The sequence below is a fragment of the Larus michahellis genome, chromosome 1, assembly GCF_964199755.1.
Source record: "Larus michahellis chromosome 1, bLarMic1.1, whole genome shotgun sequence".
NCBI classification, from domain to species: domain Eukaryota; kingdom Metazoa; phylum Chordata; class Aves; order Charadriiformes; family Laridae; genus Larus; species Larus michahellis.
The window spans coordinates 153,628,378-153,646,103 of NC_133896.1; the positions used below are offsets into that span (position 1 = coordinate 153,628,378).

At 38.4% G+C, this 17,726-nt stretch overlaps 1 long non-coding RNA gene across 5 annotated transcripts in view; it reads left to right on the forward strand.

Moving 5' to 3' along the window:
- The window catches only part of LOC141751941 (uncharacterized), a 159,704-nt gene that overhangs the window by 16,457 nt on the left and 125,521 nt on the right, over positions 1-17,726 (forward strand). For 3 of the 5 annotated variants that reach the window (XR_012590146.1, XR_012590148.1, XR_012590150.1), the window contains exons 2-3: positions 11,574-11,701; positions 13,342-13,586. This is a non-coding gene — a long non-coding RNA (uncharacterized LOC141751941). The remainder of the gene's footprint in view (positions 1-11,573; positions 11,702-13,341; positions 13,587-17,726) is intronic. The other 2 variants (XR_012590149.1, XR_012590151.1) reach the window with 1 other exon arrangement.

The following is a 17,726-nucleotide window of genomic DNA, read 5'->3' on the forward strand; positions in this document are numbered from 1 at the left end:
ATTAGAACCTTTTTGACTAAGCAAGGCAGTTGCTTCTTGCCTTAGTTTCATGGCTAGAACTGCCCAGGTACCCTTTCTTAAAATTTCATTTGCCTCTGAACATAACCTTTCCTGCTGTGAGACTTAAAAAGACATATTATTTGTCTTTGGAATATCTTAGCTAAATAATTTGGCTGAAATTTCAAGGCTAGTCTGCTGTTACTGAAAATAAGATTTCTCTTGTAGTGAGCTCTGGGTTGTTTAACGTAACGTGATTGCTGTATCAGAAGCATATTCTTTAAAAAAAAATAGATGCACAGTTTTTCAGCAACAAGAAAAAAAAATCTTGTTTCCTTTTGTATAAGTGGAAAGAAACAATTTAAACTTCAGAGAATTCTTCTCACTTTTTGCCTTCTTCCATTGTGAAGAACCACTGTGTTTAATTAAGGACAGAATTACCAGATATACGCAGACAAAGAGTATCAGAGCCATTTGGTTTCTATCAGCAATCATAAGATAGTGCCAGGGAAGGAACTGCGTGAACAATAAAGACACTAAAGTAGCAAAACCAGAGATAGTTATAACTGCAATTCTGAGACTCATTGGAGATAAGTTATTGACCAGCCATGTTATAAAGTTACAGTGTCACAGCAGTTGCTCAAGCTTTCTGCAGAGCTATCCTAGTTTGCAATGGAGTTAACACATGGTTGTCATGTTGCTGCAAAATACTCCCCTGTAATTGGCAACTCATTAGGTGATGTGCTGCAACTGGGTCGGACCGTTCCTCTGACTGCTGATTTCAGAAAAGTTGATTTTCATGCAGGTGCAAAGTTTAAAAGTACAGAACTGTGGCTGCTGGGGCTCAAAATCTGACCTATTTTTTTGCTAGTTTTCAGTATTGTGTGACTTTTCTCCAACTGATTGTTTTCATTTCATTTTATTTATTTTTATTTTGGTTTGTCAGACCTTAAGAATCCAGAGCTACCCAATGACTAAGGGATAATATAACCAGATAGGTTTAGGTTCTAACTAGTGGTGTTCTCCCTTGTAATGCTTTGGTGTTGTGGATCTATGGAGCTCGCTGACTGAATATCATTATTTCACTCACAGCCACCCTTCTACTCCCATGAGGCTGCTGTATTAACCTGCTACTTTTCTACCTGTCCTTTGTAAAACTCGGACATTTTTTTTCTCTGTTCCCCCTACACTGATGCTGAGAATGACCCAGTTCAGATCAGAGGTTCTCAGTAGTCAGGATCTAAACTGTGTCACTATGGTTTCATAAAGGTGTGTCTGAACCTAAACTTGACCATGGTTTTTATTACTACAATTATAGCTTCAATGCATGATGTAATGCATACATAATCCGTATTTGTTTACTCCAGAAGAATGAACAAAACAAAATATACCTTTTTCTGGATTTGTCAGTCCTTCATCTTGTGCAGGATTTAAATATCAGACTATCAGTTATATGCAGTTTCCCTGTGAAGACCTCCATTGATATTTAAGGTCAGCATCGGAATATGGCCTGGTCCCTTTACTTTCATGGGGGACAAGTTTTTGATCTTGGCGTTTTGGTTTTCCCTCCAGAGATTTTTCTAATTGACAGAGGAAGACGCAAGATTTTTTTGTATAAGATGTGAAGTGCCTAGCAGTGAGGATAAAACAAGACTCTGTTAGCTACTGCAGGCAGCCAGGCGGACCAAATTGCTCGCCCTCCAGGACAGTTGCATTCTGTACCTTTGCAGGTGCTGGGGAGTTAAAAGTAGTGTGGTTCACCTCTTGGACAGACAAAGCATTAGATTTCAAAATCCTCATCCTTAGCAGGAAACCAGAATAAAAGGGCATTGTGGCAGACAGCAGCATGGGAGGTAGGGCTCAGAGCGGTTGGAAAGTGAGCTATCTCAGCGAAAGTAGTAAGCGTGACCTACTGTCCTCTTCCTCCACTTGCAATGCTGTGGTCTGGCAGGTTCGGAGTCGCCAGGGTCAGGAATCCACATGCACAGACACTTTTCCTCCATCCCAGCAGTTCCCTATCTGTAAAAGTACCAGTTTTGCACTGGTCCTCCATTGATCCAAGTGAAGTGGCTGATGCTGAGTGGTAACAAATTGTGACAGTGCTCTGGGCAAGACACGGCTCATCCACAAGCTTGTGAAAAGGTGAGCAGATGGTGCCCTGCCCGTCCCACCTATGGGCACCAACCATAGGGACCATTTGGGGGCACGACATGGGCCTCCCCTCCTGCCTGTTTGCAGGAGTCATGGCTTGCCTCAGACGCAGCTTTGATTACTTTATTCTGCAGTACTTTGTGGGCGACAGTCTCTTCTCCAAAATGCCTTTCTCACACATCCATCTCGCCTTTCCAGGCATGCCACCCTTCTTTTTTCTATTCTCAGAATGTTCTTTTTCAGAGGTTCAGTGGCAGTAAAGCAATCCCCTGAATTACTCCTTTTTACTCTGTCCTTTACAGTGCCTTTGTGATTTATAAAGAAACAACAGCCACTGAGCTTTCTTACTTTTATCTTTGTTTTATTTTAACTTGACCAATATAAAATCTTGATACCTTTCTCCCCTTTTTCATGAAGACTTTTTCATGAAGTTCAGGGAACTTTGCAACTGGCAGTATTCAGAGCTCTTTCTCAAAGGGCTGACTGAGCCTTTCTCTCATGTGTTTGTCAGGAATTTAAGTCCTATAAGTGCTTATGGGAAAAAAAAAAGAAAAACACTTTTAAAGAGTATGATTTAAATGTCCCACCCTCCTGTCATTAGACAGCTTCCAATCTTTTGTCCCTTTTGATGTCATGATCCTAGCAGTTCTCCAGACTCCTGAGGATTTATCTAGAGAAAACATGGAAATCAGTACCTGAAAAACAAATGAGTTTGAAGGACAGAAAATTTTTTTTATGGTTTATTGGTATGTTTAAAGAAGAGATAGAAAATAAGTGCATTTTATATATAAATATATATGTATGTTAAAAAAAAAATAACTTTTGAGTTCTACTCTACCTTGCTGTTTGCCAGCAGGAACGAAGAGGCAGTTTTAGTATTCTGGTTAATAGCACAGACCAATTATCAGAATTCCAAGGCTTTTTTTCTACATCATATTCCATTGTGGGTTTCTTTTCTGTACTTACGTGTGTATATCTGGCATAATATCAAATACTATGTAAAATTCCACAGATCTGGATTGCACTTTCAACTTGCCAGTCATGTCAACTTTAGATATGACTTTTTTTTCCCCTGGCAAGACTTACTTTTAAAATATGGATATAAAATAGCAATGAGAGTACTGTGTCAATCAGTGTCCACTATTTCAACCTGCTACTTTCCCTTAGAGCAGCTTATACATTACACTCTATTCATGCTGTGGAACTGCCACGTCCTAGAATGAATACAAACTAGGGATAAAAAGCTTTTTGTTTCAAGGCTCCACAAATGTGGAATCAGTTACCAGTTGATTTAAGAACAATTGAGAGCTTTTCCTGTTTTAAGATGGAACTGAAACAATACTTCATGATGACTAGAAGTCATTGTAATTGTTTTAATTGATGTTATTCTAGTGTTATCTTGGTTTATTGTTTATTTATATGCATTTGTTTATCACAGGTCATGCTTGAAAATGGGCTTTCATCTCAATTTACATAGTCAGCTAACAAATATATGTATGTATGTGTATCAGCTACACTTGTTTATATCTGACAGCAAAACCATATGTATTCTACATATATTTCTTGCCTTTATGTTTGTGCTATCGATTAAGACATCTGAGTTTGATTTCAGCTTGACTTTTAAGTTTGCAGGACAAACCAAGCAAGTATGTATCTAATAATATCAGTCAAATTATTGTTTGGCTCCCAAAGCACAAATCAAGTTAAAGCGTTAACTAAGCACGTGTTACTGTGCTTTTTAAAGCAATTCACTCTTTAGTTGCGGGGTTTTACTCCTGCACTGTGTTGCCTTTAAGCAGCATTAGCATTCAGAAATTGTTTTTGTATCTCTAAAGGCAAATGCTGTATTAAAAACAATGATAACATCGCTTGTAGAGAAATACAGTCTGGCATCAAGTATTTATTGTCATAGCTGATAAAGTAATGGCATGTTTAATTTACATTCTCTGTGAATGATAAATACCTGCGTAACTACTCCTACCTGGCTTTACATATCCAGCAAGTAAACTAACCAATATATAAGAGGAATAGAGAAGAGAGGAAGAGCAAGTCATTATTTCATCTGTTCCATTTACAAACTCAGAAGTCACAAATGTGCAGCTGGGAAATGTGTTTGTCTCAAAGCTTCAAATCTGTGACATGTTAATTCATAAATAATTGCAGTCACATGGTCTTCCTCGAGGGCATTAGCTCAGTATTCCCAGTACAGTACACTTACTTGTAATAGAAAAGAGAAGAGTGGACAAAAGTGGTTTTCATAAATCAGATAAAATTGCTCAATAAATCCAAAACATCTTTCATTATTTCTAACAGAAAATGAGCTTAGTTATGTAAGCAACATTTTTTAAATTTGAATGGTCTTGGGAAACTGGCAGGTGAGGAAATAAAGGGCAAGGCTACATTATTTCTGGTTATGGAATCTGTCAGCTAAAGGTTTCACAGCCCTGGACCAAATAGTGCTCTGACTTACATCCCATGCTAACCCACGGATGACCTTATTTCCAGATACTAAATACTTCTGTTAAACAAGAGCACTTTTCTTTTGGGACAGTCATATGATAACATCGCCTATGTCATTGTCTAAATGCAGCTGTTTGCAAAAATATAGGCTTTTTCCCAAAAATTGTGTCTTTGGTACTCTGACTGCAGAGTGAATAATACAGTATGAAAGGAACCTGAAGGAGCCGTTAGGGTCCATTGTGTCAATCCAGCTGCTACACATGCATATTAAGTCCACATTTAAAAATGCTTGTGATGATTTTTCTGTTTGTTCTGTTTTGCAGTCCATTTTTAAATGTGTACTTCTTCCTTTTTCATTGTCAGAATACCTAAGACACTCTGAACTAGCCTTTGGACAAATTCCAATTTAAATTGAAAACCATTTTAGTTATACAAGAGGAAGATTTTTTTATTATTTTTTTTTAAATCAGGTGAAATTTAGGAAAAAATCATGGTGATTTAGTACAGAAAATTGTATTTCTGTTGGTTGCTAAAAAAATCATCTTGTCTCATCTGAGAGCTGGTTGTCAGGCTCCAGTCAGCATTGGATTTAGTCTCCTGAAAGTAGAAATTAGAGTGGAAACCTGACTGACCATGACTGTAGCTATTATTGTTCAAACCACCACAAATTTCTTTTGATAAGAATAGTGTTTTGTTCAAATATCAGTTTAATCTGCTGTACACATATGGTTGTCATCCAAAATTTCATATTTCTAATAATTCATTTTCTAGAATACTTAGAATTCAGAGAATAAATCTTGTGAGCGTAGCATAAGTACAGCATCACAAATGAGAATGCCAAATTTAAACTGTTTAGTCTGGGAATTTATTGCTGGCACTAGAATGGTTGTTGGCAGAACATGTCCATATCGGGGGTTCATTCAGCTACTTCATTTCCAGTTTATGTCATTAAGCAGTGGCTTGAGGACACTTAGTATTTCAGTGCAAGAGACAACAAAAAGAAAGCCACCACCCCCTCCCTTTGTGTTTAATTGCATATTGGTACCTCAGAATTTTGGCTTAACTATTGATCTGATTTGCATTTATACATTGGGAATTTCTTAGAGTAATTGAAAAAGTTTGCCATCAATATAAGCTGTCCACGTCCTGGATTTTGTTACTAGTCCTAATGCTTATTTTAGAGATGCTGATGCACAGTGTTTTTATCTTAAGTTTTAACAGCTCAGCCTACATGAAGGATGTCGAGCAAGCAGGTAGTGTAGGGCTGGGGGCACTGTGTTCATGAAAGAGATTTATTTTAGCAATTGTCATACTCCAAGCAGAGGAAGTGTAGGTTTAGGGTATAAATCGTGCTTTTACTAGTTAATGGAAAATATGGGGCTGAAGGTCTGAAAGGGCTTTAAAGACAAACCCTGGCCTTACCTGCGGCACACTGCAGAAAGGTGTCAGGCACAACCAGCCACTACTTAGACCCAAGAGTCACCCTGAGGCTGGAAGGTATGAAAGCTTCTGTTCCCAGCCGACACTCGAAATGCACACTAGTGACCAGCCGGTCTGAGGATAGGAAATATGGTCACATCTCTAAATGAATAAGGCGGATACATATCAGTATTAATTCAAGCCTGGAAAACTCATCTCTGCGTTTTCTCTTTCAGATGAAGACAGGGATTACAGAGAGGGACAAAATTAACTATAGGAGATAAACCTCTCATTGTACTGCACGGGGTCAGAGAATCACAGTGCTGTTCAGCAGCAAACACATCCCATGCAGGTCATTCTGCACAGTCTTTTTTCTCCTTCCCTCACGTATTGTGTCAGGATTGATTTCATTAAACTTAAACCATTGCTGATAGATCAACATTAACTCTGGCCTTAAAATCCTGCAGTGGAGGTGCTTCTGCAAAACACTTTGGTGGTTTGCTCCACGGCCTAACTGTTCCTGCAGTTGTGAAGTTTTTCCTAATATTTAACCCTATTATCTCCGTTGCAGCTAAAGTCCATTACTTCTTGTTTTGTCCCCGTTGACTAATGAGAACAATTGGTCCCTGTCCTTTTGGTAACACCCCTTTATGCAATTATCAAGAGTTATTATGTCTCCCTTTTGGCTTCTGTTCTCTAGCCTGAACATATCCCAGTCTCTTAAGCTTCCCTCCTGGGCCTTATTTTCAACACCTTTTATCATTTTTGATATCCTTCTCTTAAGTCCTTCTAATTTGTCTGTATCTTTGAAAAATGTGGTAGCCCAAACTAAATACAGCTCTCTGGATGAAGCTCAGCAGAGTCAAACAGAGCGGAAAAACTGCCTTCCTTGTATTACATATGATGCTCCAATTAACACAACGTAGTGTAGCGTTTGTCTTTTCTGTGACAGCATTGTCTTTTTTGCTTGCTCAGTCTATTGTCCATTATCACTACTACTCCCTTTACGGGAGTTTCCTGATCTAACTGGTTATATCTGTAACTTTGATCATTCTACTCTTAAGTTGTTCCATCATCTGCTTTGAGTTTCCATATGGCCACATATGCTTCCCATCTTCATATTTATTTGTATGTGGCTTTGTCTTATCTGAATCTTTGTCCTAATGCCACTAATATACCTTTAGCCATTGGAGTAATTTTGCTATATCATCTGTAAGATAGACTTTTTCCAGCAACTGAATACTCTCATCATCAATACCAAAGCCTCATCAGGAGCTTATCTCCATAACATTTCAACTATTGCTACTGTGCACGCAGGGATTAACAAATTTTATATCCTTATATACACGTTATTTCCTTGGAAAAGGAGTATTTCCTAGTACATAGTTAATCAACGATTTATGAAAACAGCAAGGAGGCTAGACTAGAATTATACGAAACAGAAATTTTCTTGTTTGCACGAACTTAACGGTATTTTGATGTGGTATTTCCTTCCACCTTAATTACGAAATCAAATATTCAGCAATTTCCCACAAGCTAGAATTTCAAAACCTCATTTCAGAAAACCAGACACGTGATGTTCCAGAACTGGGATATGCATCCGTCCCCAACCCACCAGGGAGGAAGGCAGGAGGGAAAGCAGCCACTACCGAATCCCAACCCAGTGATGCTGCCTTTGCAGGACTAGCCTGGGGCTATGCAAACTCAAGCTAATTCTCGGCTTGCCAGCATAAAAGCCTTGAAAAACCATTTTGTGTTGGAGCTGCTACAGTATTACTCGACTGAAACCCAGATTTGGAGAGATGCAGCTCAAGTTTTCAAAGGTTCTCTTTCTTCAGCAGTAAATGTGGAGGACTTCAGAGCCCCAGCATGGGCCAAGGAAATATTCTTCAAATCAGATCTTTAATAGAGCAATGTTTGTCAAATTTGTGGAAAACATTCCAGTTCAGCGAACTGATACTTTCTCACAATACATTGTTTTGTTATGAACTCTGCGCAAGCACTGTCAAAGCCCCTTGTTTTATCCTGTCCCTTGGTTTATCTACATACATCTGAACCTTTCCAGGGGTTTTCATGGGATTCTTGCTCCAGAGGAGAGCTCAAAAATTCCTTTTACTCTTACTTAGCTTTTATTTCTGTTACTCTTTATTGCGCATGAAAGCACGCTCTTTGCTCTTGCTGGGCTAACGAAGATTTATAATGTTTATTCATTTCCTTTTCCCTCTTAACATGAACCGGAACAGTTTGCCTTACTCAGGTTTCCAGAGGTACGTCTACCTCACTTGCTCAAAAAGCATTCCCAGGAGCAGACAAGAGCGCATTGTGCCTGCACGCAATCCACACCAGGGCCTTGGGCAGCCTGCCCAAACATGCCTGGCGAGGTCCTAACCACCTACTTACATATTAATACCCCCTAAGAATGCCCTGTGTGTTCCGGCCCACGGGATGTTGCATGTGCTAAAGCGTGTTTTCTGCTCAGGCGTTCGCTGGGTGCAGAGGCGGGTCCGGCCCTGGGGCAATCATGGGGCACCCCTTGAAGGAAGAGTTATTTCTTCTCTCAGAGGTGAAATGGCATTGCCGGCATGGTCAATCTCAGTCACTTGAAAGTGAGGAGGTAGGCTACCCAAAATATGAGATTTTACAATATATTAATAACTATATGTAAAAGGGAAGGGGTCCTTTTACTTATAGGTGTTGATACTTACAACTTGATGTGGATTTTCAGTGGGAGGGCGTTACTGGAGGGAGAGAGAAATCTTTCTTTTCCTTTTTCTTTTCCTTTTTTAAAGGAGAAAAGGAGAAAACAAAGTATCTCATGCTGCATTCTCTGGAACTACAAGGCAGCACTAAGGCTTTTGGAATAAAATGTTGATAATTCCATATGGTAGAAAGTCCATGTAAACAATGACTTTGAACAGCCCCCATGCTGAGGCAGTGACACTAGGTTAGCGTAGCTATCCCCTCTAGCACAGCTGTAGCTTATACCAGCAATAAAGGCTGTCTGATGGCAAACTATTCACCAATTCAAAAAGCAAAAGAATTTTTATCAATAACAGTACTTTTAGATTAATATAGTTGCTTAAACATTAAAGCTTCTGCAGCATAGCATTTAACAGCATAGTTAAAATTAAAACCATGCATAAACACCCCACCTCAGATTGACATTATTTTATGAGCCGTTCCTAATATGGATCTAGCCATTATCTTACCACTGCCTATGCCAATAATGTTGCCTGTATGAATAAAATGTTTGCCTGTACAGTTGGTCCGTATTTCAGATCCGAATCTCCCGAACAAGAACGGGAGTGAAGCCCAACGTACTGAGTCATGGTAAGGTTCTTTTCAAGGCCGAGGAAAATGTAACTCCCAGAATAAATTACCATATACAACATTTTCTTTTGGGCCAGTTACCACTTTGTAAGAATCGTTCAAGTGCTCTTATCTCCTGTTCTAAAAGGCTTGCTTTGACATGTTCAAACGTTAGCTGCTTGTTACAGGAAGACTTACTTTCCAGGAATACAAAGATTCAGTCTTTCATCAAACCGTTCGTAGCGGTACATTTACTCTCCCTGAAAAAATTGTTTCTGTTGATATAGTTCAACTACACTGAAGAAGAAGAAAAAGTTCAGTTCTGAGCAGATGGTTAGGGTGACTGACTGCAAGCCACAGCTAGGAAATAACTAAATATTGCTTGTATTAAGAGCAGTGTAATTTCTCTCTGTACCTCGCTTCCAATTTCTTAGCCATAAACGAGTCTCTTCATTCTCTAACATTTCCTCTGACTGATTTTAGATAGCTAAAGCTATAAGTCTTCAGTGGTGTCACTTTTGGGAAGTTTTGTTCTTAACGTATTAGGACTGATGAATAAGGCATGGGACATTCCACAATATCCCAGCTGGGGGATTATGCAGCTGGACAAAATTATCCCTATTAGTTGTTGGGTTTTTTTAATGATGGTATATCTTTTGATAAACCTTCTCGTTATAGCTGAATAGTCGAGACGTTATAGGACATAAATAGAGACATAATAGGACAAAATAATTCCATGAAAATAATGATGTTTTAATTTTGAACAAATGTGCCTTTAGCCAGAATGTTTGTGAGATGTCTTGTGATTACTGCAAAATGGGAATAGAAAGTGATTTTTGAGTTCTGAAATATGACGATTTACAATAGAAAACCTGACTCTCAGTTACTTCCACTCAGAGGAACACGACATGCGATGTGCTCTGCTCCAACTAACCAACATAACAATATTGAATGCCAAATTTTGAATACCAAGCGCTTGCAGTGAAGTGCTCATAAATGATACACCTTCATTCAGGGAATCATTCTGAATAATAAATCTAAAAAAGTCATAAACTGCTCTTGTACAATGCACAAATAGAAAAAGGAGGTGAAGTTTGTCTAACAAATTATTCAGAGTGAATTATGCATCCAGCACGTACCTCGAGTCCCTGATCTGTATTTTCTAAAATTTGTATGGGATGTCTCCTCTAAAGATTTGGCAATATAATTACCTAGATCAGTCATTCCCCAGCTGGATCCTCTACGGCAGCATCAGCGTGCGCACATATTCCTGGATGAGACTGCTTATACACAGTTTCCTTATGCCACTTCCACATTACCTTTCTAAGCAGATTTGTCACCTGTTCTGGGAGAAACTGCGGCCTCCATTTCCTTCGGTGACCTAAAATAATTAAGAGCTAAATCTCCTGTCTTCAAGTACTTTTGCATATGTTTAAATTTATGCACACGAGTAGTTTCATTGATTTCAGTGGGTCTATTCATAGAAATATGTTTAAGCAAACTTATTTGCAGGTTTGGGCTCTTAAGAGATTTGTCTCCTAGCGTTAATGTGCTTCCTACTCTATCAGTAAACAGCTTATTAGTACTCAGCAACGTCTGAAACATGCACTACTGACCAAAGGAGCTATGAATTATCTATAATAAAAATCTATAATGCTTGCACTTGTATCATTATTTTCAGTTGGATGTGTGTGATTTACGTGGAAGTGTATGAAATCAGAAAAAGACCCCGTGTGTTCGGAAACATCTTTTGTTTCGAAAGGTACTTCGGGTCAGATCGCTGAAGAAAACTTGGCAATTAATTGCAGTTTCCAGAGGTGCTTGGTAGTAAACATGGCTTTAAGAAAATGCACAATTAAGAAAAAATTGTACATTTTTTTCCAGCCATTTGTGGAAGGAAGACTGACACTAGGACAAGTATAAATGTAGGTGGCTGCAACGCGTTTCACTGCTTGTAACCTGTACAGACAGCACTGGAGTGCAGCAGTCAGCTGAAGGAGCTGGCTTTGGAAGGGGGAGAGGGAAGGAATATCTAAATGGGTTAGCTGTTAAGAACAAGAAGCTTTTGATTTAAGAAATATTAAAAGTGAGTTCCTGGATTTTATTCCTGACATACACCCAATTAATATATTTTCCAAAACCGAGACACTGTATTTGCAGGATTTATTTAATATTAATGGAGGCATTAAAGGGATAATCTAGTACCTGTAAGATGCTTTTAAATTTTTTTTTCCCAGGTTTTGTTTCAAAAATAGAGAAGCTGCTTCTGACCCAGCTGATCAAAAATGCTCTTCTTTGGGAAACAGTGCAAAATGTCTTCTTTTCAAGGCAAATGAATTTGAGGACTGGTGAGAGAGGGAGAAAGGTAATATACAGTAGCGAACATGCCAGGAATTTTGTTGGAAATAAATCTCCAGCATAACATGCATTTTGATATTGTTATACAGCCATTCAGAACTTGTATTTCTTCATTCGGACGTATGCAACTAGTTAAAAATATCTGTTACAAGTCTCTTCTTCCTGCTACTTTTCCAAATTTCTTGGACACGGTGTTCTTCAAAGTTATCTTATGATTGCTTTTTAGAAATTTCCACTCATAAGAAACCTCACACAAAAATAAGCTTATAAATTAAATCATTTCAGTAATTAAAGAAAAAAAAAATTATCAGAATAAATTATGTCTTTTTATTTGGGATTTTTGGAAATACGTCTAAGTGCTTTACCCCAGCTCTACCCAAAAAATTTATTTTTCTTCCATATGCAAAGATCATCTGCAATCTTACTATAGTAATTATATTAATATATAATGACTAGAAACATTTATGCTTATTGTAAAGAGAAAAAGTTATCGCCTACAAATCTGGTAAAGTATTTAACTTGATGAAATCTTTCAGTCAAGTAAAAAAAGCAAAAAAACACTACAATATTTTCTGACTCTACACACATATATGCTTCATAAACAGATGGATTGAATTCCATACACTTAAACTCTGATTTAAAAAAATATTTACATGTCATCTCCTGGTTCTTTAGATGAAGTACTGAACAAAGAGTACTAAGACCCCTCCCAACAGATTGACCTTTCCTCCGTGATCTAGCTTCACTTCCTCCTCTTTCCTCCTTTTTAATAACTGCGTGGACACCATTTACCAGATACAAGAGAAGTACTTTACATAAGGACACATAACACAGGACTCCTTTTAATATTCATGAGTTTGTCAAGTTTATTAAAGAAATTCAAGTAGCTAGTGAATGCTGGATTGCATTCTTTCACCGCGTATCTTTTATCTGGCTGTTAAAGTTAAGCATTACTAATGCAGTTTTAATTTCTCCTTCCTTGGAATTCAACTCCTTGGTGGACATGTAATACATGCTCTAGATTCTCCAGTGTGCGTATCTACATTAACAACCACAACTATTTATAGTTGCTACCAGGGTCCTTAAGATATGAAAGTTCCCAGACCCAGCAGGTTAGCTTTGAACTCACTGAAAGAAATAACCAAAAAAGTTAGAAAGTTCTCCCCTCAAGTCAAAATCTTGAGGTTCATTTCCCACCTCAGATTTTTTTTTTTCAAAACTCGCTACAAAAGTACAGATTTAGGTTTCAAAAACCACGAGGAAAAAAGGAACCCCTTATTGTTACTGTTTTTTTTCTGGACAAATCTTTGCATTTTCGAATTTTATCTCCATCCAAAACAAGAGATCATTTTAGGAATAAAAAATACAATTACTACATGAAAGGAAACAACATTCAAATGTTGTTAATTAAATGAGGGAGTGGATGTCAATGTTAATGTGTAGGTACATAAAAAGAACCTTATTTTGCAGATGTATGACAGGGCTCCCTGAAGAACACAAGTTTTTCTATATTAATTCCATGGTAGTTGAAAGCTACATAATCAAAAACACCTTCTAAGTTTGGCAGAAATATAACACTGGCTGTTTAAAATAAAAGGTCTGTATGGAAAGTTCAGTTTTGTTTTGTTATTTTTTTTATTCCCCTAGGGTCATTGTGGTGGAGGAAATATTTTTATCTGGGCCTCAGGAAACGGTGGTCTGGCTAGCAACTGCAGTGGTACGGATGATTACATGAACAGTATTTACTCGGGGCAAAGCACACCATCACTTACCTCTGCCCCAAAACTCCTGGACTACAAGAACTAATCAATGTCTGTGTCCACCTGGAAACATCCAGTGAGGAAGGACTGTGGAGGCTACTACCCTGAAACAGACCTTCAATCTGCAGTGAGGTGAGTCAGAAATGTGTGAGTAAGATGCTGATGTGGATAACCAGAACCCTGCTGAGTTATATTTCAAACAGAAATTCAACGTACCTCACTTTCTTATATAAATGGGCTGAAATGACAAGGGACGTAGAGAGTTTTCTGATGGAGTCTTCATGCTTTCTGTGTGAATACTTATGGCAGAGGCAACCTCAGGTTAGCAGAAACAGCAGATTTTCTGAAGGCAATTTTGCCAATTTTCATTACTCTTTTGGGGACTCTGCAAGTGTTTCTCACGTGCCCCTTCTAATATAAAAAAGTCCATTTTCTGTTCCAGACCTGAAAATTTATGCACATAGATCTGCAGATCTATCTGGGTTCTTTTGCTGTAACTCTGCCCATTTCAGACACATTATAAACTGGTTGCCTTTTCCTTGGTTTCTCCAGAAAGTATGGAATGAAAATGTTGACATCAGCTGTCAGTCTTAGAGTGCAGACATTTTCTTAATTCCCAAAGGATATTCCACATATAAAGTTCATTTACGCTATCACTTAATCAACACTATATGTGTCTTTGATAACTATCCAGCTACACTCAGGCAAGTATCTTCCTATGTTTTCCGTTTCTTTTCAATATTGGTAGAGTTCATTTAGGAAACTGCCTCTTTAGGCTATTATAGTCTAGCCTTTCTTTTCTTTATGTATTCATTTTTGAGATACTTCCCATCATGTGTTACAGCTCAATTTTTTGTACAGCTTATTTTTTTTATTATGCATTTTTCTCTGAGAAACCTCTAGCTTCCAAGCTTAGTCAACATTGTTCTATCTTCAGCTTTCCGTTTTATAAAATATAACAAAAGGCACTGTTGCCTTTTTTGGTTTTGGTGGCTGTCCTCTACTTCTAGATGTAGCATTGTCTTTATTTTCTACTGACTTTGCTTAGTGTCACCACTCATCTCTTAGCTAAGCAATGCATTTTTGGAAATAATAAGAGAATCTCAGAGGAAAACCTTATTGCAGGTCAGCAATAAACATTTTTTTTGGTGTGGGGCATGGAGGAAGGGGAGAAATACAATTATAAGATTACAGCTGTTAGCAGGCATAATTTTTACAACTGGCCAATACATTGAATTATTAATTCCATACAAATCCACTTTAAAAAAAACATAGTGCATTAAGAACAGATGACAAAATAGAGTGTATTCTGGTTTACCTCTTGATTTGCCAAACCATGGCATTCCCACTAAAAATGAACTAGTGTTTGGCAACTCGCCTGGTTTTCAACATGTGATGTCTAACTGATGCTATGGGGAGCTGAATTTTCACCGTAGTCATGATGGATTAACAGCAACTTTGGTAGCACCAGTGGTAGACCAGCAGGAGTCTGAGAATCAGAATTTTTTTAATATTTACTTTGCCTCAGACCTCATTTTCCTCTCTTCAAATATTTCAGACAAAATTACTCAGTAGTATCCAACAAAGAGTCCAGGGAGATAATCTTGTTTTGTACACATTGAAAAAATTCTGGCAGTCTTTCCTTTGAAGTGCTCCAAGTCTTCTGTGGCTGAGAGCAAAGGCTTGAAGTTTTAAAAGGATGCATAACAATGATATAAATCGAAACACATTCTAACTTGGACAAGTGATGAACTTTCTGGGAAAACATTTTCAACAGAGGCTTCATGGAATTACAGAATCATGTAGGTTAAAAGGGTCTTCAGGAAGTCTCTAGTCCAACCTTCTGCTCAGAACAAGGTCAACACTGAATTCAGAATTCAGGTTGCTCAGGACTTTGTACTGTCAGGTCTTGAAAATCTCCAAGGGTGTATTCCACAGCCTCTCTGGGTGACCTATTCTAGTGCTTCGTTTTCTTCACAGTTAATTTTTTTTTCCTTATATCTAGTCAGAACCTCCCCCATTCCAGTTAAGTCCATGCCATGCACCTCAATAATAAGCCCAGCTCTGCCATTGCAATAGCCTACTCATAAGTGTTGAAAGGCAGCTATGAGGTTCTCCTGCAGTCACCTCTTCAGGCTGAACAAACCCAGCTGCCTCAGACGTTCCTCATAGGGAATGTGCTCTAGCCCCTGGACGTACTTATTTACATCTTTCTTGCATTGGGTTCCCAAAACTGAGCACAGTATCTGGATGTGGCCAAGTAAAGGAGAATAAGCACTTCTCTCAACATAACATTAACACAGTTAATATCGAATGATGGAACAGCCCCGGTTGGAAGTGGTCATCTGGTCCAACCTTTTTTCTTGCTAACATAGCCCAAGATGCTATTAGCTTTCATGACTATCAGGACACACTACTGGCTCATGTTTAGCCTGCTCCCCCCAGATCCTTTTCAGCAAAGCTGCTCCGCAGACAGTCAGTCCCTAACCTACAGGGAGTTAATCCATTCCACTGTTGATCAGGTTTGAGAGCAGGGAGCCTTACTCTCCTTTTTCATACTGAGATTTTGTTGCTGGCATGGAGAAGGGACTCACCATATTTTAATGTGGAGAGAACAAAATAAAGACTGGTACTGTGAGAAGAAATTAAAAATTCTGCCTAGCAGCCTAATAACTGTCCAGGAGCACAGAGATATCTAGGATAATTAAAAGCTGGAGAAGAAGCTGCTGAGACCTCTTTGTCCTAGGAGGCATTAGAAGGATGGAATTATGATCTGATGAAGAAGACTCTATTGAGAGCTACAAAGAGCTTGTTTGTTTGGGTGACAGCAAACTAAATTCTGGTGAGAAAGAGGAAGACTTGAGACCAAAGGAAGTAGGTTAGACCTTATTAAAGAGGGCAAGGAGGAGATACATCATAAGAAGAGGAACAGGCTAGGAAAGGAAAATGGGATGGGTATTTAGGAAGCAGGTAGGAAGCCCTTACCCTCAGAGGTAGGGAGTCAGGCAATGGGCATTGCCAGTAAAACCAGTGCAGAAAAGGAGTAAACATAGATCAGATGGGGATCTTCATGGGTAGAACAGAGATCAGGACAGTCTGGGCATCTAACCCCAACTAAAAATTCTGAGAGGAGACTGTTACTGTGAACAGTGAATCTCATGCTGGATTGACAAAGGATTTCATTACAATGAATGACAATGGAGCTGGGTTAAAGGACAACCTATGGGGAAGACATTGAACTAAGAAGGTTGTGGCAGCTTGGAAGTTATAGAGAGAGGGCATCAAGGTTTGGGAAAATGGCGGGTGACATTTGTAAAAATAAATAATATGTGAATATGTAATCAAACACAAAGCATTATGCATATTTAAAAGGGTTTTTTTTTTCAAATGTATTTTTTGAGTTCTTGGTTTTGTCATTATAGCTTTTGGTGGTGTATAATATACATACGATTAAAGTCTATTGTGTTATTTTCATTGTATCATAAACTCATCTGTTGTAAGCAGATGAGTTTAAATTCCTAATAAATCTAAGAGTAGCATGTTTCTTTACCTTAGTTTTATTGACAAATAATGCAACATCAGCAGAGCTCTCTGAAGCAAACTCAAAACCTCAGAGGCTGTTCAGCCTTCGGTCTTCTTCTTAAAGCTGAGATTTAGTATCAAGGAGACACTGAAATTAGTTTTTCTCCCTTTCAGTTCCCTCCAGCTGGAATTAGGACTCACAATCTCTGTCTTCTTGAATAGCAAAATTTGTATAGACTGTTCACAAAGGTTACTATTTTATGCACATGAGTAATGCAGCCTCTGTAAGTTGAACGTGATGTTATCTCTAGAAATGTTATGCATAAGCTTTATCTTCAAAGATATTTCTGAACTTAACTTATGCATATCTTTGCACTCAAGTTTGATTTGATAACCTGTCAAGCAGATCTAATTTGTTTGTGTTTTCCTGTGCTCTTCTCCATACTGGCAAGTATCTTTTGCTAACCACACATTGGTAACACTCATTTGAGTATTAAGTTTATTAGCACTATGCACCATTCCTTAACGAGAGGGAAAGACACAAAACAAAAGACTGAGAGAGGAAGCAAAAGGGAAGGGAAGGGAAGGGAAGGGAAGGGAAGGGAAGGGAAGGGAAGGGAAGGGAAGGGAAGGGAAGGGAAGGGAAGGGAAGGGAAGGGAAGGGAAGGGAAGGGAAGGGAAGGGAAGGGAAGGGAAGGGAGAAATGTAAAATATGTTCATAAGCAAAATAAGAAGTGCACACCCATAATT